The sequence below is a fragment of the Bombina bombina genome, chromosome 1, assembly GCF_027579735.1.
Source record: "Bombina bombina isolate aBomBom1 chromosome 1, aBomBom1.pri, whole genome shotgun sequence".
Classification (NCBI taxonomy): Eukaryota; Metazoa; Chordata; class Amphibia; order Anura; family Bombinatoridae; genus Bombina; species Bombina bombina.
In genome coordinates, this window is record NC_069499.1 from 1185625205 (window position 1) to 1185646129 (window position 20925).

At 40.8% G+C, this 20925-nt stretch overlaps 1 protein-coding gene across 2 annotated transcripts in view; it reads left to right on the plus strand.

Moving 5' to 3' along the window:
• C1QL1 (complement C1q like 1) overlaps positions 1-20925 on the plus strand; it is a 274758-nt gene that overhangs the window by 833 nt on the left and 253000 nt on the right. The window lies entirely within an intron of this gene.

The window sequence follows — 20925 nt, forward strand, 5'->3', positions numbered from 1 at the left end:
CCTCATATTTTTCTAAAATTAGGACAACCAGATTTAGTTTGTATTTGCCCAGACCTATGCACTCTGAAAGTGGAGAGAGGATCTGTGTCCCAAGCCAGCTTTTTAAATCATTGGTTGCCCTCTCAGTATCCCTTGATATGTATTTGCACATGGAAATCAAAAGCCAAAAAAAGAATCATAGAAATAAAATCCAATATCTCACGTAGAGAGCTTAAGGTATCAAGGTTTATGTCTATATTTAAGTAAATAGGATAAAAGAAAATCCTGTTTTTTGTGTGATGCATACTCAATCAAGGAGATTAAAACCAAGCAATAACTACTATAAAGAAAAGGAAGTTGCATTTCTAATATGGTCTGAAAATACACCAAATATTTTACAATTGTAATTTCTTTAGGGAAAAATACTATATATATATTGTGTTGCTTACTCCAAATTAAGAATGTAATATAATAGGGATTATTATAAATAATAAAAAAGTAAATATATGTACAGGAGAAAAGTAATTTTATGACATCTAACAAAATAAATATTAATCCAGCTAAGACCCATTAATTTGTCAAGACTACTCATTCTCTTTTGGGGATAAATATTTTTTAATTACAGCTTTTCGGGTTTTTTTGTAGCCGCATATATCCTTGCCACTTATAGTTTACAGCATATAACTGAACTATTTACAAATTACTTGTAAATTATCCTTACTCTATTCACAAATCACATAGTCTTCTTCTCATATTCCCTCCTGGAAAATAATATATATGTTTCTTTTTATCTTTCTATAATTTTGCTCTTTTTCTTTCCACAAAGCTGTGCATAGTGAGGACACAAGGGATTTCCATTTTTTGTTTTGTTTGTTTTAAAGAATGCACCAGTTTAGTAGCTCTTCTTTGAACAAATACAAATGTATTTTCTTTTGGAGATGTGATCCAAATATAAAGGAAATGTAATATGTAGTAACCAAATAACCTCACTGTGTTCTGTATTCTAAAGTCTTGTAAAATATTTTTTAATTAAATTACTGTGTTTAACGTATGCATATATAACATATATGTTTTTGGGGTGTGTATAATATTGTATGGTTTTAGACTATAGCTGGACCAATAAAAAGTATAACAAAATGGTATATAAAGAATAAATTATTAATTATTCATATTAAATTATTTAATTATATGAAATAGTTAGACTTTGTAAAAGTTATTTGATGAATAATACTTTCTTACATTGTAAATTTTTTCTGGAATTTGTGATAAAAGTAGCTCTTGGGAGAATAGTTAGATCCAAAATGTTTAGGTCTTGTGCATTTTTGGGTTTTGAGCTATTCACAATAGCATTTTTAGCTGGATGAAGTCAAAGGTAGAATTTTTGTAACTTCATATACTTTATAGACCATATTTCCTCTGATTAATCATCATATGTAAACGTGGTTAAGGTGGAAATAAAATAAAAATAAAAAATATGCGTAAACTATACAATTCAGTATTAGAGATATTTGTTCAGTCTACCACATGGTATTTTAAAATGTATTAATATCTTGTTTTTTTTTGTTTAACAATTAAATGGATATGAAACCCAAATATTTATAACTTTCTAATTTACTCCTATTATCAATTTTTTTTCATCCTTTTGCTGAACCAAAAATGGGCCGGGTGCTAAATGCATAATTCTTGCTTTTTCAAATAAAGATACAGAGAGAATGAAGAAAAATTGATGGGAGTCAATTAGAAAGTTATTTAAAATTGCATGCTCTGTCTGAATCATGAAAGTTTAATTTTGACTTTACTGTCCCTTTAACAGGAACATTTGTTTGTTTTTTTTCTTTGCACAAAAAATAAATGAAAGCTCTGTAATAAATTTTGAAACATTCTCTTTTAAAATTTTGAGTATCACGCCCCTTTAACAATTTTTAAGCAATCAAATTTATTGTTGTTAACATACAGGTTAGAAAACTTTTGAATGCAAAAACTAGGCACTGCACGTCAGAAGTGTTCTAAATCCACTATCAAAACTATTTAATTAGTTAATTGTAATATAATTTAATGACTTTTCTATTTTGTTATATCAGCGGTAATGAAATAATTCAGGAATATGTAATTGTGGGATAAGTTAGAGAAAAAAGTTAAGTTGATAATGAGGAAAACAAGTTTTTGTGAGAGTAAGTGTCTATGTGTTCGAGAGAAGAGTGTATGTTTGCACAGTGAGGGAATGTGAAATAGCTAGTGTCTGTCTGAAAAAGAGTGCACTAAAGTAATAAAATAATATGCATATGTATTATACAAGAGATTGTGTGCTAGAAAAACAGGGATGTTGTGCAGTGGAAACTGTATTGTGCATGTGAGGAGGAGGCCAACTAGGTCTGGGCCTAGAGCAGTAGGAGTTATGGGAGCAACATTTTTTTTAAAGAAGATGAAAGGCATGATGCCTTCTCATTCTTATGATTGCCAAGTGTTTCATATGGTAGTTTTATTTTAAAACAATAATCCTTGGTTGTCTGCATAGGTGTCAGGGGGGCTGGTTCATAATGGCAGGCCGGTCTGTGTGCCCTCACCATGATCATCCCTCTAGAGTCTGCCTCACCCACATATATCATTCCAGGCTATGGCTCCATATGCCCCTGGATTTCAGTTGTGATAAATATATGATGCAAATATAAGATGTTGGGGCAGGTGGTGAGTGGTGAACACAAAAAAAAATGCATAGAGCAGCACAACAACTAAATACACCACTACCTGTGTAAAAGCCAGAAAATGTATGTAAGAGACTTTATTCTAAATTTATTTTTATTCACTAGTGAGAAAAAATCTACTTAATTCACAATCACCTAGATAACGAGTTTTGCGCTAAACAGGGTGGGAAACAAACGCAACAAAAGTTGCGTTATTTCACCCTCCATAGCGCTGCCATTACGAGTTTCTGAAAAGCCTCCTTGTGCGTGCGATATGGTGGCGTTAAGCTCCATACCGCACAAAAGCCAAGGGCTGCTTTGACGTGCTCGTGCAGGCTTTCTCCCATAGACATCAATGGGGAGAGAGTGTTAGAAAAAAACTAACACCTGAAGTGCGGAATGGCGATCACCGTAACTCAACCCCATTAATGTCTATGGGGAAAAGAAAGTTACTTTTAGACCTAACATCCTAACATAAAGCCTAAGTCTAAACACCCCTAATCTGCTGCCCCCGACATCGCCGCCACTATAATAAAGTTATTAACCCCTAATCTGCCGCCCCCGACATCGCCAACACTAATAAAAGTTATTAACCCCTATTCCGCCGCTCCCCGACATCGCCGCCACTATAATAAAGCTATTAACCCCTATTCCGCCACTCACTGACATCGCCGCCACTATAATAAAATTATTAATCCCTAATCTGCCGCCACCGACATCGTCACCACTAATAAAAGCTATTAACCCCTATTCCGCCACTCCCCGACATCGCCTCCACTAAATAAAGTTATTAACCCCTAAACCTCCAGCCTCCTACATCTCTGCCACTAAATTAAACTATTAACTATTTAAATAAATAAAAACTTACCTGTGAAATAAATATAAACCTAACATTAAACTATAAATTAACCGAACATAACTAATCTAATAAAATAAAAAATACTACCAATTAAAATATCTAAATTACAAATTTAAAAAACAAACACTACGAAAAAAAATTAAAAAATCTAAATTACAACTAAAAAAAAACAAACAAATCCAATGAAAAATTAAAAAAAATCGTTATTTTTTTGACGTTGCGTTACAGGCTAAAATGCTTGTGGTGTAGCTAAACCGACACGACTCCCAATAGTGCATTCCTGCTTTTACACTGAAATTGCCATTTTTTCAGCGTTAAAAGCTGAAATGCAAAATTCGTAATCTAGGTTATTGTTGTTTTATGGAGTTTAATTTACAAATTCTAGTAAATCAGTTTAAATTATAAGAGATGTTTCACAGTGGAACATTTTTTTGCCCCAAATATTAGCGAATTTATACCATTGTTGTGTCTCTGCGGCTAATATAGTTTCCGTGTTTCAGAAAAAAAGGAAGGTGTAAGGAAGAAAGAGAGAATATATGCACAAGAGTGATTAGCATGACACAAATATGCAAGCGAGTGTAGGTGTCTGTGTGTTGATGTGTCTAGGTTTTTTCTCCCCAAAGACTACATTTAAAAACTTTAAGATCTTTACTTTGGTTGCCTTTAGCTTCAAATGTGTTAAAGCTCTACTATGTGTGGGGGGAGCAATTAAAGAGTCAAAATAGGTGTTTTGTTGACTAAAATAGTGAGAATGTGTTTTCCTCAATAAAAATGAAATGTGTGCACATAAATCTTCGCACAGTGTTTAAGACGTTCCTTGGACCACCAGCTATGCTCTAGAGTCAATAAAATTTATACAAGAAAAAGCAGGGTGGCTCTAAGTTATCACATTTGTAGGTACGGGAAGTTGACTACAAGGGGACGATTTATCATGGCCCAAATCGGGCCAGATACATCTGTTTCTGCGCGAGCCTTCAGGATCACCGGAAACATGATTTAAGAAGCAGCGGTCCTAAGACCGCTGCTCCTTAACTTGTATGTCACCTCTGAGGCGGCGTACACCAATCCGCCCAATCACATACGACCAGGTTGATTGACACCCCTTGCTAGCGGCCGATTGGCTGCGAATCTGCAGGGGGCGACATTGCACAAGCAGTTAACCAGAACTGCTGGTGCAATGATAAATGCTCTGAGAAGGACTCTGTACTATTTTACAAATACAGTTGGCATTTTGGGTTTGTTACATTAATAAATGGTAATGTATGGCACAACCAGCACCCGCATAGATCTGTCATTGTAGGAAAGAGAAGAAAGTGGTAGCACAGAAAACAGGAAATAGATATAAATAAAGTAAAAACTGGTAGAAGACAACTAGCACAAAGAAGAGGCTAGGATTATTATTATTATCGGTTATTTGTAGAGCGCCAACAGATTCCGCAGCGCTAGTATAAATGGTAGTACAAAAGAGAGGTAGGAAGGATGAGAGTAAGATAACTAAAAACGTGCAGAGGTGAGAGCAGGGGACGGAGCTGGTATTGAAGCACAGATAGTCCTAGAACATTTACACAGGAGAGATCAAATGAAATACAAAGGAGAATAAATCTAACAAAGGAGAGTTCAAGATAGAAAGCTAACGTACAGAAGGGACAGCTAACAAAAAGATCAGGAGATTTGCCTAGAAAAGCTAAGCAAGAAGCATTCTAAAAAAAACAGCCAACCAAAAAAACACTGTGGGCTATATTACAAGTGGCGTGCTATTGTTAGTGCGAGTCACGATAAGCAATATTGCGACCGGCCTAACTTGCGTGTATTAGAAGTTGAAGGTAAACACATCAGATTTGTATGACTGAAGACCTAGGGGCCTATCTATCAAGCTCCATAACACTGTCCGCCTGCTCTGAGCAGGCGGACAGACATAGTCGGAATTCAACCTGATCGAGTATATATGTACATTTATGTGTATATATATATATATGGATGAAGGAAGGCACTCTCTGGTCTTTTAAGTAAATATTTTAATAAATCAAGTGTGACGTTTCGGGGACACACTCCCCTTCCACAGATGAAGGGGAGTGTGTCTCCGAAACGTCACACTTGATTTATTTAAATATTTACTTAAAAGACCAGAGAGTGCCTTCCTTCATCCATATATTTACCTGCTGGCATCCTGCCATTCATTATTTTTGGAAGTGAGAGTGCTCTCTTTGAACAGTATATATATATACACACACACACACACACTTTGGAGCCCTTTCCACTTGTGTTTTGCTGTGTATTTTCTGTAAATATTTTACATTCTTATATTTTTCACATAATAGAAAATGTTCTTAATATTTTTCAATATATATCTATAACTGTATCTATAGTGTATATATATATATATATATATATATATATATATATATATATATATATATATATTAAATGATCATATATATATATATATATATATATATATATATATATATATATATATATATATATACTGTATATAAAAATAACAAGAACATTTTCTGCTATGTGAAGAACATTGGAATGTGAAATATTCATAATTACTTTCGGGTTTAGTGCTGTAGGTCTAATGCGGTCTCGGGTTAGCCCGCAAGTGTTGGTTTTCTTTTGAAAGTGCGCCCTATTAAAGTCTATGGGCCAAATCTGTTAACATGGTTGTGATGTTCGAAGTCTTGAAATTTGGGTGCAATTTATTTCCAACTTGTAATATGCACGCTAACTCACTTGCGTTAAAAGTTTACTTCTGGAGGTGTTTGCACGCAAATGAAAGTGCAAAATAGGACAAAATTTGTATTCCTGTATAAGTTGTTAAAGAAAATAAAGTCGCAAAGAGAACTAGCACAGAGTAGCAAGCCAAGGAAAGGTAGAGAACGCAGGTAGACAAAGAGAAAAAAAAAAAGATAGCACAGTGGAGAGAGAGCGAGCTAAATAAATGGATAGAGATAGCCAAGAGAGAGCCAAAGAGGGGGCATTTGTATTTTAGAAGGAATCCACATTATTCTGTCTTCATTAGGAATTTAGTATAATTAACTGTAGCCCATTGTTCCATAAACACTTGTGCCGCAAAGCAAATACACCACTCTCATAGATTATGTCAAAACAGCTGAAATATGGAGAGTTATATTCACAAAGGGACTGTGTGATTCTGAAACTTAATGTTTGAAGTTGGCAACCCTTCCAAATGAGGTACAGGGACTGGAATATTTGGGGGACCTGGGCAACTCAGGAAAAAGAGAGTTATTTAGTCTATGAGGGAGAACTATGAAGCTTAGCTTACAAAGCAAGCATACATAAGTAAGCTAGCTTATAGAAGATAAAAAACAGAGAGCTAGCATGGGACAGAGCGAGAGAAAGAGATAGCATAGACAGAGAATAAAAGTAAAGAGAGTTATTATGGAGGAAAAACAGAAAGAGCCGTCACAGAAGATGAGGAGTAGTGAGCTAATCTTAAAGGGACTCTGAACCCAAATATTTTTCTTTCGTGATTCAGATAGAGCATGCAATTTTAAGCAACTTTCTAATTTACTCCTATTATCAATTTTTCTTCGTTCTCTTGCTATCTTTATTTGAAAAAGAAGAAATCTAAGCTTTTTTTGGTTTAGTGCTCTGGACAGCACTTTTTTATTGGTGGATGAATGTGTCCACCAATCAGCAAGGATAACCAAGGTTGTTCACCAAAAATGGGCAAGCATCTAAACTTACATTCTTGTATTTCAAATAAAGATACCAAGAGAATGAAGAAAATTTGATAATAGGAGTAAATTAGAAAGTTGCTTAAAATGTCATGCTCTATCTAAATCACTAAATAAAAAAAATGGGTTCAGTGTCCCCTTAAGGATTAATTAAAAACTAGATAGGCATGGAGCTAAGAGGAGCAAGAGAACAGAGAGCTAATATGGAAAAGTGAGCATCGAGTTTGCACAGAAGCTGGGAATTATTCATTACATATGTGTCCTGGTTCTTCAATTAAAAGTTACAATTTTCATCTTTATCTGTGAGTACATTCCATTTAATACGCTTCTTGAGCCAGATCAGGCTGCAATATTGTCAACTCCAATTGTGTTACAGATGGAAGTCTTGACTTTCTCCCTAAAAAGAATGTCACCGCATTTGTAACACTAAATTTGTGAGACGGTTGAGGAAAGACCAAGGGGCCGAATTATCATTGTGTGAGCGGACATAATCCGATATTGCGGATCATGTCCGCTGCACATCGATAAATGCTACACACACTCTCAGCATTTATTAGTGCACCAGCAGTTCTTGTGAGCTGCTGGTGCAATGCCGCCCCCTGCAGATTTGCGGCCAATCGACCACTAGCAGAAGGTGTCAATCAACCTGATTGTATTTGATTGGGTTGATTTCTGGCGATGTCTGTCCACCGCCTCAGAGCAGGAGGACAGGTTATGGAGTTAGACCGCTGCTTCATAATTTGGGTTTCTGGCGAGCCTGAAGGCTCGCCAGAAACACGGGGCATCAAGCTCCATACGGAACTTGATAAATATGCCCCCAAGGCTGGCAGGGACTTCAATGCATGGATGTTTATTAGCTGTCTACATACATTTGATCTGTTGATATTCAACAGAAGTAGCTTGTTAGAAAGAGAGAGCATGTGCAGTCTAGAGAGCAGACAACTTGTACATATGCCACAGTGAGCAGTAAGCTTTCAATAAGGAGACAGAAAGGAGAGCTAGCAAACACTAGTGAAAGCAGAGACCTAGCAAACACTAGTGACAACAGAGAGCTAGCAAACACTAGTGAAAGCAGAAAGCTAACAAACACTAGCGAAAGCAGAGAGCTAACAAACACTAGTGGCAGCAGAGACCCAGCAAACAATAGTGAAAACAGAGAGCTAGCACACACTAGTGGCAGCAGAGAGCTAGCAAACACTAGTGACAGCAGAGAGCTAGTAAACGCTAGTGACAGTAGAGAGCTAGCAAATACTAGTGACAGCAGAGAGCTTAGAAACATTAGTGATGCAGAGAGCAAGCAAACACTACTGACAGAAAGAGCTAGCATGCACTAGTGACAGCAGAGAGCTAGCACACACTAGTGACCGCAGAGAGCTAGCAAACACTTGTGCAGTAGAGAGCTAGTACACACTAGTAAGAGCAGATAGATAGCAAACACTAGTGAAAGCAGAGAGCTAGCACACACTAGTGACAGCAGAGAGCTAGCACACACTAGTGACAGCAGAGAGCTAGCAAACACTAGTGACAGAGAGAGCTAGCAGAGATCTAGTAAACACTAGTGACAGCAGAGATCTAGCAAACGCTAGTGACAGCAGAGAGCTAGCAAACACTAGTGACAGCAGAGAGCTAGCAAACACTAGTGAAAGCAGAGACTTAGCAAACACTAGTGAAAGCAGAGACCTAGCAAACACTAGTGACAACAGAGAGCTAGCAAAAACTAGTTAAAGCAGAGAGCTAACAAACACTAGTGACAGCAGAGAGCTAGTAAACACTAGTGACAACACATAGCTAGTAAACACTAGTGACAGCAGAGAGCTAGCAAACATTAGTGACAACACATAGCTAGTAAACACTAGTGACAGCAGAGAGCTAGCAAACATTAGTGACAACACATAGCTAGTAAACACTAGTGACAGCAGAGAGCTAGCAAACATTAGTGAAAGCAGAGAGCTAGCAAACACTAGTGACAGCAGAGAGCTAGCAAACACTAGTGACAGCACAGAGCTAGTAAAAACTAGTGACAGCAGAGAACTAGCAAACACTAGTGACAGCAGAGAACTAGCAAACACTAGTGAAAGAGAGAGCTAGCACACACTAGTGACAGCAGAGAGCTAGCAAACACTAGTGACAGCAGAGAGCTAAGAAACGCTGGTGACTGCAGAGAGCTAGCAAACACTAGTGACAGCAGAGAGCTAAGAAACGCTAGTAACAGCAGAGAGCTAGCAAACACTAGTGACAACACATAGCTAGTAAACACTAGTCACAGCAGAGAACTAGCAAACACTAGTGAAAGAGAGAGCTAACAAACACTAGTGACAGCAGAGAGCTAGCAAACACTAGTGACAGCAGAGAGCTAGCAAACATTAGTGACAACACAGAGCTAGTAAACACTAGTGACAACAAAGAGCTAGCAAACATTAGTGAAAGCAGAGAGCTAGTAAACACTAGTGACAGCAGAGAGCTAGCAAACACTAGTGACAACACAGAGCTAGTAAACACTAGTGACAGCAGAGAACTAGCAAACCCTAGTGAAGCAGAGAGCTAGCACACACTAGTGAAAGAGAGAGCTAGCACACACTAGTGACAGCAGAGAGCTAGCAAACACTAGTGACAGCAGATAGAAACGCTAGTGAATGCAGAGAGCTAGCAAACACTAGTGACAGCAGAGAGCTAAGAAATGCTAGTAACAGCAGAGAGCTAGCAAACACTAGTGACACACAGAGCTAGTAAACACTAGTCACAGCAGAGAACTAGCAAACACTAGTGACTAGCAAACACTAGTAAAAGAGAGAGCTTACAAAAACTAGTAACAACAGAGAGCTAGCAAATACTGGTGGCAGAGAGAGCTATATAATACTAGTGACAGCAGAGAGCTAGCACACACTAGTGACAGCAGAGAGCTAGCAAACACTAGTGACAGCAGAGAGCTAGCAAACATTAGTGTAAGCAGAGAGCTAGAAAACACAAGTGACGGCAGCTAGCTAGCATACATTAGTGACAGCAGAGAGATAGAAAACACTAGTGACAGCAGAGAGCTAGCAAAGACTAGTGACAACACAGAGCTAGTAAACACTAGTGACAGTAGAGAACTAGCAAACACTAGTGACAGCAGAGAGCTAGCAAACAATAGTGAATACAGAGAGCTAGCACACACTAGTAACAGCAGAGAGCTAGTAAAAGAGAGAGCTTACAAAAACTAGTAACAGCAGAGAGCTAGCAAATACTGGTGGCAGGGAGAGCTATATAACACTAGCGACAGCAGAGAGCTTGCAAACACTAGTGACAGCAGAGAGCTAGCAAACATTAGTGACAGCAGAGAGCTAGCAAACACTAGTGACAGCAGAGAGCTAGCAAAGACTAGTGACAACACAGAGCTAGTAAACACTAGTGACAGTAGAGAACTAGCAAACATAAGTGAAAGCAGAGAGCTAGCAAACACTAGTGAAAGCAGAGACCTAGCAAACACTAGTGAAAGCAGAGACCTAGCAAACACTAGTGACAACAGAGAGCTAGCAAACACTAGCGGAAGCAGAGAGCTAGCAAACACTAGTGACAGCAGAGAGCTAGCAAACATTAGTGACAACACATAGCTAGTAAACACTAGTGAGAGCACAGAGCTAGCAAACATTAGTGACAGCAGAGAGCTAAGAAACGCTAGTGACTGCAGAGAACTAGCAAACATAAGTGAAAGCAGAGAGCTAGCAAACACTAGTGAAAGCAGAGACCTAGCAAACACTAGTGAAAGCAGAGACCTAGCAAACACTAGTGACAACAGAGAGCTAGCAAACACTAGTGAAAGCAGAGAGCTAACAAACACTAATGACAGCAGAGAGCTAGCAAACACTGGTGACAGCAGAGAGCTAGCAAACACTAGCAGAAGCAGAGAGCTAGCAAACACTAGTGACAACACATAGCTAGTAAACACTAGTGACAACAGAGAGCTAGCAAACACTAGTGAAAGCAGAGAGCTAACAAACACTAGTGAAAGCAGAGAGCTAACAAACACTAGTGACAGCAGAGAGCTAGCAAACACTAGTGACAGCAGAGAGCTAGCAAACACTAGTGACAACAGAGACCAAGCAAACACTAGTGAAAACAGAGAGCTAGCAAACATTAGTGACAGCAGAGAGCTAGCAAACACTAGTGACAGCAGAGAGCTAGCAAAGACTAGTAACAACACAGAGCTAGTAAACACTAGTTACAGCAGAGAGCTTGAAAACACTAGTGACAGCAGAGAGCTAGCAAACATTAGTGACAGCAGAGAGCTAGAAAACACTAGTGACAGCAGAGAGCTAGCAAAGACTAGTGACAATACAGAGCTAGTAAACACTAGTGACAGTAGAGAGCTAGCAAACACTAGTGACTGCAGAGAGCTAGCACACATTAGTGACTGCAGAGAGCTAGCAAACATTAGTGACAGCAAGAGCTAAGAAACGCTAGTGACTGCAGAGAGCTAGCAAACACTAGTGACAGCAGAGAGCTTTGAAACACTAATGAGAGCAGAGAACTAGCAAACACGAGTGACAACACAGAGCTATTAAACACTAGTGACAGCAGAGAACTAGCAAACACTAGTGACAGCAGAGAGCTAGCAAACACTAGTGACAGCAGAGAGCTAAGAAACACTAGTGATGCAGAGAGCTAGCAAACACTACTGACAGAAAGAGCTAGCATGAACTAGTGACAGCAGAGTGACAGCAAACACTAGTGACAGAGAGAGCTAAGAAACACTAGTGATGCAGAGAGCTAGCAAACACTACTGACAGAGAGAGCTAGCACAGACTAGTGACAGCAGAGAGATATCAAACACTAGTAAAAGCAGAGAGCTAGAAAACACAAGTGACGGCAGCTAGCTAGCATACATTAGTGACAGCAGAGAGATAGAAAACACTAGTGACAGCAGAGAGCTAGCAAAGACTAGTGACAACACAGAGCTAGTAAACACTAGTGACAGTAGAGAACTAGCAAACACTAGTGACAGCAGAGAGCTAGCAAACAATAGTGAATACAGAGAGCTAGCACACACTAGTAACAGCAGAGAGCTAGTAAAAGAGAGAGCTTACAAAAACTAGTAACAGCAGAGAGCTAGCAAATACTGGTGGCAGGGAGAGCTATATAACACTAGCGACAGCAGAGAGCTTGCAAACACTAGTGACAGCAGAGAGCTAGCAAACATTAGTGACAGCAGAGAGCTAGCAAACACTAGTGACAGCAGAGAGCTAGCAAAGACTAGTGACAACACAGAGCTAGTAAACACTAGTGACAGTAGAGAACTAGCAAACATAAGTGAAAGCAGAGAGCTAGCAAACACTAGTGAAAGCAGAGACCTAGCAAACACTAGTGAAAGCAGAGACCTAGCAAACACTAGTGACAACAGAGAGCTAGCAAACACTAGCGGAAGCAGAGAGCTAGCAAACACTAGTGACAGCAGAGAGCTAGCAAACATTAGTGACAACACATAGCTAGTAAACACTAGTGAGAGCACAGAGCTAGCAAACATTAGTGACAGCAGAGAGCTAAGAAACGCTAGTGACTGCAGAGAACTAGCAAACATAAGTGAAAGCAGAGAGCTAGCAAACACTAGTGAAAGCAGAGACCTAGCAAACACTAGTGAAAGCAGAGACCTAGCAAACACTAGTGACAACAGAGAGCTAGCAAACACTAGTGAAAGCAGAGAGCTAACAAACACTAATGACAGCAGAGAGCTAGCAAACACTGGTGACAGCAGAGAGCTAGCAAACACTAGCAGAAGCAGAGAGCTAGCAAACACTAGTGACAACACATAGCTAGTAAACACTAGTGACAACAGAGAGCTAGCAAACACTAGTGAAAGCAGAGAGCTAACAAACACTAGTGAAAGCAGAGAGCTAACAAACACTAGTGACAGCAGAGAGCTAGCAAACACTAGTGACAGCAGAGAGCTAGCAAACACTAGTGACAACAGAGACCAAGCAAACACTAGTGAAAACAGAGAGCTAGCAAACATTAGTGACAGCAGAGAGCTAGCAAACACTAGTGACAGCAGAGAGCTAGCAAAGACTAGTAACAACACAGAGCTAGTAAACACTAGTTACAGCAGAGAGCTTGAAAACACTAGTGACAGCAGAGAGCTAGCAAACATTAGTGACAGCAGAGAGCTAGAAAACACTAGTGACAGCAGAGAGCTAGCAAAGACTAGTGACAATACAGAGCTAGTAAACACTAGTGACAGTAGAGAGCTAGCAAACACTAGTGACTGCAGAGAGCTAGCACACATTAGTGACTGCAGAGAGCTAGCAAACATTAGTGACAGCAAGAGCTAAGAAACGCTAGTGACTGCAGAGAGCTAGCAAACACTAGTGACAGCAGAGAGCTTTGAAACACTAATGAGAGCAGAGAACTAGCAAACACGAGTGACAACACAGAGCTATTAAACACTAGTGACAGCAGAGAACTAGCAAACACTAGTGACAGCAGAGAGCTAGCAAACACTAGTGACAGCAGAGAGCTAAGAAACACTAGTGATGCAGAGAGCTAGCAAACACTACTGACAGAAAGAGCTAGCATGAACTAGTGACAGCAGAGTGACAGCAAACACTAGTGACAGAGAGAGCTAAGAAACACTAGTGATGCAGAGAGCTAGCAAACACTACTGACAGAGAGAGCTAGCACAGACTAGTGACAGCAGAGAGATATCAAACACTAGTAAAAGCAGAGAGCTAGCAAACACTAGTGACAGCAAAGAGCTAGCACACACTAGTGACGACAGAAATCTAGAAAACACTAGTCACAGCAGAGAGCTAGCAAACAATAGCAAAAGCAGAGAGCTAACAAACACTAGTGACAACAGAGACCGAGCAAACACTAGTGACAACAGAAAGTTAGCAAACACTAGTGAAAGCAGAAAGCTAACAAACTCTAGTGACAGCAGAGAGCTAGAAAACACTAGTGACAGCAGAGAGCTAGCAAACTAAAGCAAAAGCAGAGAGCTAACAGCAGAGTGACAGCAAACACTAGTGACAGAGAGAGCTAAGAAACACTAGTGATGCAGAGAGCTAGCAAACACAATTGACAGAGAGAGCTAGCACAGACTAGTGACAGCAGAGAGATATCAAACACTAGTAAAAGCAGAGAGCTAGCAAACACTAGTGACAGCAAAGAGCTAGCACACACTAGTGACGACAGAAAGCTAGAAAAAACTAGTGACAGCAGAGAGCTAGCAAACAATAGCAAAAGCAGAGAGCTAACAAACACTAGTGACAACAGAGACCAAGCAAACACTAGTGACAACAGAAAGTTAGCAAACACTAGTGAAAGCAGAGAGCTAACAAACTCTAGTGACAGCAGAGAGCTAGAAAACACTAGTGACAGCAGAGAGCTAACAAACACTAGTGACAACAGAGACCAAGCAAACATTAGTGAAAACAGAGAGCTAGCACACACTAGTGACAGAGAGGTAGCAAACACTAGTAACAGCAGAGAGCTAGCAAACACTAGTGAAAGTAGAGAGTTAGCAAACAGTAGTGACAACTCAAAGCTAGTAAACACTAGTGACAGCAGTGAGCTAGCAAACACTAGTGAAAGAGAGAGCTAGCACACACTAGTGACAGCAGAGAGCTAGCAAAGACAAGTGACTTCAGAGAGGTAAGAAACGCTAGTGATTACAGAGAGCTAGCAAACACTAGTGACAACAGAGAGCTAAGAAACGCTAGTGACAGCAGAGAGCTAGCAAACACTAGTGACAAAACAGAGCTAGTAAACACTAGTCACAGCAGAGAACTAGCAAACACTAGTGACAGCAGAGAACTAGCAAACACTGATGACAGCAAAGAACTAGCAAAAACTAGTGAAAGATAGAGCTAGCACACCCTAGTTACAGCAGAGAACTAGCAAACAATAGTGACAGCAGAGAGCTAGCAAATACTAGTGACAACTCAGAGCTAGCAAACACTAGTGACAGCAGAGAGCTAGCAAACACTAGTGACAGCAGAGAGCTAGCAAACACTAGTGACAGTAGAGAACTAGCAAACACTAGTGACAGCAGAGAGCTAGCAAACACTAGTGACAGAGAGAGCTAGCACACATTAGTGACAGCAGAGAGTTAGCAAACATTAGTGACAGCAAGAGCTAAGAAACACTAGTGACTGCAGAGAGCTAGCAAACACTAGAGACATCAGAAAGCTTAGAAATTCTAGTGACAGCAGAGAGCTAGCAAACACTAGTGACAACACAAAGCTAGTAAACACTAGTGACAGCAGAGAACTAGCAAACACTAGTGACAGCAGAGATCTAGCAAACACTAGTGACAGAGAGAGCTAGTACACACTAATGACAGCAGAGAGCTTGAAAATGCTAGTGGCAGCAGAGAGCTAAGAAAAACTAGTGATGCAGAGAGCTAGCAAACACTACTGACAACGAGAGCTAGCATGCACTAGTGACAGCAGAGAGCTAGCATACACTAGTGTCAGCAGAGAGCTAGCAAACACTTGTGATAGCAGAGAGCTAGCACACACTAGTGACAGCAGATAGATAGCAAACACTAGTGAAAGAAGAGAGCTAGCACACACTAGTTACAGCAGAGAGCTAGCACACACTAGTGACAGCAGAGAGCTAGCAAACACTAGTGACAGAGAGAGCTAGCAGAGATCTAGTAAACACTATTCACAGCAGAGAGATAGCAAATGCAAGTGACAGCAGAAAGCTAGCAAACACCAGTGACAGCAGAGAGCTAGCAAACACTAGTGAAAGCAGAGACCTAGCAAACACTAGTGAAAGCAGAGACCTAGCAAACACTAGTGAAAGCAGAGACCTAGCAAACACTAGTGAAAGCAGAGACCTAGCAAACACTAGTGACACAGAAAGCTAGCAAACAATAGTGAAAGCAGAGCGCTAACAAACACTAGTGACAGCAGAGAGATAGAAAACACTAGTGACAGCAGAGAGCTAGCAAACACTAGTGACAACAGAGACCACGCAAACACTAGTGAAAACAGAGAGCTAGCACACACTAGTGACAGCAGAGAGCTAGCAAACACTAGTGACAGCAGAGAGCTAGCAAACAGTAGTGACAACACAGAGCTAATAAACACTAGTGACAGCAGAAAACTAGCAAACACTAATGACAGCAGAGAGCTAGCAAACACTAGCGAAAGAGAGAGCTAGCAAACACTAGTGACAGAAAAGAGCTAGCAAACACTAGTGACAGCAGAGAGCTAGCACACACTAGTGACAGCAGAGAGCTAGCAAACACTAGTGACAGAGTGAGCTAGCAGAGATATAGTAAACACTAGTGACAGCAGAGAGATAGCAAATGCTAGTGACAGCAGAGAGCTAGTAAACACTAATGAAAGCAGAGACCTAGCAAACACTAGTGAAAGCAGAGACCTAGCAAACACTAGTGACAACAGAGAGCTTGCAAACACTAGTAAAATCAGAGAGCTAAAAAACACTAGTGAGAGCAGAGAGCTAGAAAACACTAGTGACAGCAGAGAGCTAGCAAACACTAGTGACAATAGAGACCAAGCAAACACTAGTGAAAACAGAGAGCTAGCATACACTAGTGACAGCAGAGAGTTAGTAAACACTAGTCACAGCAGAGAACTAGCAAACACTAGTGACAGCAGAGAGCAAGCAAACACTAGTGAAAGAGAGAGCTAACAAGGACTAGTAACAGCAGAGAGCTAGCCAACACTGGTGACAGGGAGAGCTAGATAAAACTAGTGACAGCAGAGAGCTAGCAAACCCCAGTGACAACAGAGAGCTAGCAAACATTAGTGTCAGCAGAGAGCTAGCAAATTCTAGTGACAGAGAGAGTTAGCAAACACTAATAACAGCAGAGAGCTAGCAAACACTGGTGACAGAGAGAGCTAGCAAACACTGGTGAGAGAGAGAGAGCTAGCAAACACTAGTGGCAGCAGAGAGCTACCACACACTAGTGACAGCAGAAAACTAGCACACACTAGTGGCAGCAAAGAGCTAGAACACACTAGTGACAGCAGAGAGATTGCAAACACTAGTGACAGCAGAGAGATAGAAACACTAGTAAAAGCAGAGGGCTAGCAAACACTAGTGACAGCAAAGAGCTAGCACACACTAGTGACGAAAGAAAGCTAGAAAACACTAGTGACAGCAGAGAGCTAGCAAACAATAGTGAAAGCAGAGATCTAACAGACACTAGTGACAACAGAGACAGAGCAAACACAAGTGACAACATAGAGCTAGCAAACACTAGTGAAAGCAGAGAGCTAACAAACACTAGTGATAGCAGAGAGCTAGCAAATACTATTGACAACAGAGACCAAGCAAACACTAGTGAAAACAGAGAGCTAGCACACACTAGTGACAGCAAAGAGCTAGCAAACACTAGTGACAGCAGAGAGCTAGCAAACACTAGTGACAGCAGAGAGCTAGCAAACACTAGAGACAGCAGAGAGCTAGCAAACACTAGTGAAAGAGAGAGCTAGCACACACTAGCGACAGCATAGAGCTAGCAAACACTAGTGACAGCAGAGAGCTAAGAAACGCTAGTGACTGCAGAGAGCTAGCAAACACTAGTAACAGCAGAGAGCTAGCAAACACTAGTGAAAGAGAGAGCTAGCACACACTAGCGACAGCATAGAGCTAGCAAACACTAGTGACAGCAGAGAGCTAAGAAACGCTAGTGACTGCAGAGAGCTAGCAAACACTAGTAACAGCAGAGAGCTATCAAACACTAGTGACCACACAGAGCTAGTAAACACTAGTCACAGAAGAGAACTAGCAAACACTAGTGACAGCACAGAGCTAGCAAACACTAGGGAAAGAGAGAGCTAGCACACATTGGTGACAGCAGAGAACTAGCAAACACTAGTGACAGCAGAGAGTTAGCAAACACCAGTGACAACTCAGAGCTAGCAAACACTAGTGACAGCAGAGATCTAGCAAACACTAGTGACAGCAGAGAGCTAGCAAACCCTAGTTACAGCATAGAGCTAGCAAAAACTAGTGACAGTAGAAAACTAGCAAACCCTAGTTACAGCAAAGAGCTAGCAAACACTAGTGACAGAGAGAGCTAGCACACATTAGTGACAGCAGAGAGCTAGCAAACATTAGTGACAGCAAGAGCTAAAAAACGTTAGTGACTGCAGAGAGCAAGCAAACACTAGTGACAGCAGAGAGCTTAGAAACACTAGTGACAGCAGAGAGCTAGCTAATAGTAGTGACAACACAGAGCTAATAAACACTAGTGACAGCAGAGAACTAGCAAACACTAATGACAGCAGAGAGCTAGCAAACACTAGTGACAGCAGAGAGCTAGCAAACACTAGTGACAGCAGAGAGTTAGCAAACACTAGTGACAGCAGAAAACTAGCACACACTAGTGGCAGCAAAGAGCTAGAACACACTAGTGACAGCAGAGAGATAGAAAACACTAGTGACAGCAGAGAGATAGAAAAAACTAGTAAAAGCAGAGGGCTAGCAAACACTAGTGACAGCAAAGAGCTAGCACACACTAGTGACAAAAGAAAGCTAGAAAACACTAGTGACAGCAGAGAGCTAGCAAACAATAGCGAAAACAGAGATCTAACAAACACTAGTGACAACAGAGACAGAGCAAACACAAGTGACAACAGAGAGCTAGCAAACACTAGTGAAAGCAGAGAGCTAACAAACACTAGTGACAGCAGAGAGCTAGCAAATACTATTGACAGCAGAGAGCTAGCAAACACAAGCTAAAGCAGAGAGCTAAAAAACACTAGTGACAACAGAGACCAAGCAAACACTAGTGAAAACAGAGAGCTAGCAAACACTATTGACAGCAGAGAGCTAGCAAACACAAGCTAAAGCAGAGAGCTAAAAAACACTAGTGACAACAGAGACGAAGCAAACACTAGTGAAAACAGAGAGCTAGCACACACTAGTGACAGCAAAGAGCTAGCAAACACTAGTGACAGCAGAGAGCTAGCAAACACTAGTGAAAGCAGGGAGTTAGCAAACACAAGTGACAGCAGAGAGCTAGCAAACACTAGTGGCAGCAGAGAGCTAGCAAACACTAGTGAAATAGAGAGCTAGCACTCACTAGTGACAGTAGAGAGCTGGCAAACACTAGTGACAGCAGAGAGCTAGCAAACACTAGTGACAACACAGAGCTAGTAAACACTAGTCACAGAAGAGAACTAGCAAACACTAGTGACAGCAGAGAGCTAGCAAACACTAGGGAAAGAGAGAGCTAGCACACATTAGTGACAGCAGAGAACTAGCAAACACTAGTGACAGCAGAAAGCTAGCAAACACCAGTGACAACTCAGAGCTAGTAAACACTAGTGACAGCAGAGAGCTAGCAAACAATAGTGACAGCAGAGAGCTAGCAAACCCTAGTTACAGCATAGAGCTAGCAAAAACTAGTGACAGTAGAGAACTAGCAAACCCTAGTTACAGCAAAGAGCTAGCAAACACTAGTGACAGAGAGAGCTAGCACACATTAGTGACAGCAGAGAGCTAGCAAACATTAGTGACAGCAAGAGCTAAAAAACGCTAGTGACTGCAGAGAGCAAGCAAACACTAGTGACAGCAGAGGGCTTAGAAATGCTAGTGACAGCAGAGAGCTAGCAAACACTAGTGACAACACAGATCTAGTAAACACTAGTGAAAGCAGAGAACTAGCAAACCCCAGTGACAGCAGAGAGATAGCAAACACTAGTGACAGAAAGAGCTAGTACACACTAGTGACAGCAGAGAGCTAGCAAACACTAGTGACAGCAGAGAGCTAAGAAACACTAGTGATGCAGAGAGCTAGCAAACACTACTGACAGAGAGAGCTAGCACGCACTAGTGACAGCAGAGAGCTAGCACACACTAGTGACAGCAGAAAGCTAGCACACCCTAGTGACAGCAGAGAGATAGAAAACACTAGTAAAAGCAGAGGGCTAGCAAACACTAGTGACAGCAAAGAGCTAGCACACACTAGTGAGGACAGAAAGCTAGAAAACACTAGTGACAGCAGAGAGCTAGCAAACAATAGTGAAAGCAGAGCTAGTACACACTAGTGACAGCAGAGAGCTAGCAAACACTAGTGACAGCAGAGAGCTAAGAAACACTAGTGATGCAGAGAGCTAGCAAACACTACTGACAGAGAGAGCTAGCACGCACTAGTGACAGCAGAGAGCTAGCACACACTAGTGACAGCAGAGAGCTAGCAAACACTTGTGACAGCAGAAAGCTAGCACACCCTAGTGACAGCAGAGAGATAGAAAACACTAGTAAAAGCAGAGGGCTACAAACACTAGTGACAGCAAAGAGCTAGCACACACTAGTGAGGACAGAAAGCTAGAAAACACTAGTGACAGCAGAGAGCTAGCAAACAATTGTGAAAACAGAGAGCTAACAAACACTAGTGACAACAGAGAGCTAGCAAACACTAGTGACAGCAGAGAGCTAACAAACACTAGTGACAGCAGAGAGCTAGCAAATACTATTGACAGCAGAGAGCTAGCAAACACAAGCGAAAGCAGAGAGCTAAAAAACACTAGTGACAACAGAGACCAATCAAACACTAGTGAAAACAGAGAGCTAGCACACACTAGTGACAGCAGAGAGCTAGCAAACACTAGAGAAAGAGAGAGCTAGCACACATTGGTGACAGCAGAGAGCTAGCAAACACTAGTGAAAGCAGAGAGTTAGCAAACACTAGTGACAGAAGAGAGCTAGCAAACACTAATGACAACTTAGAGCTAGTAAACACTAG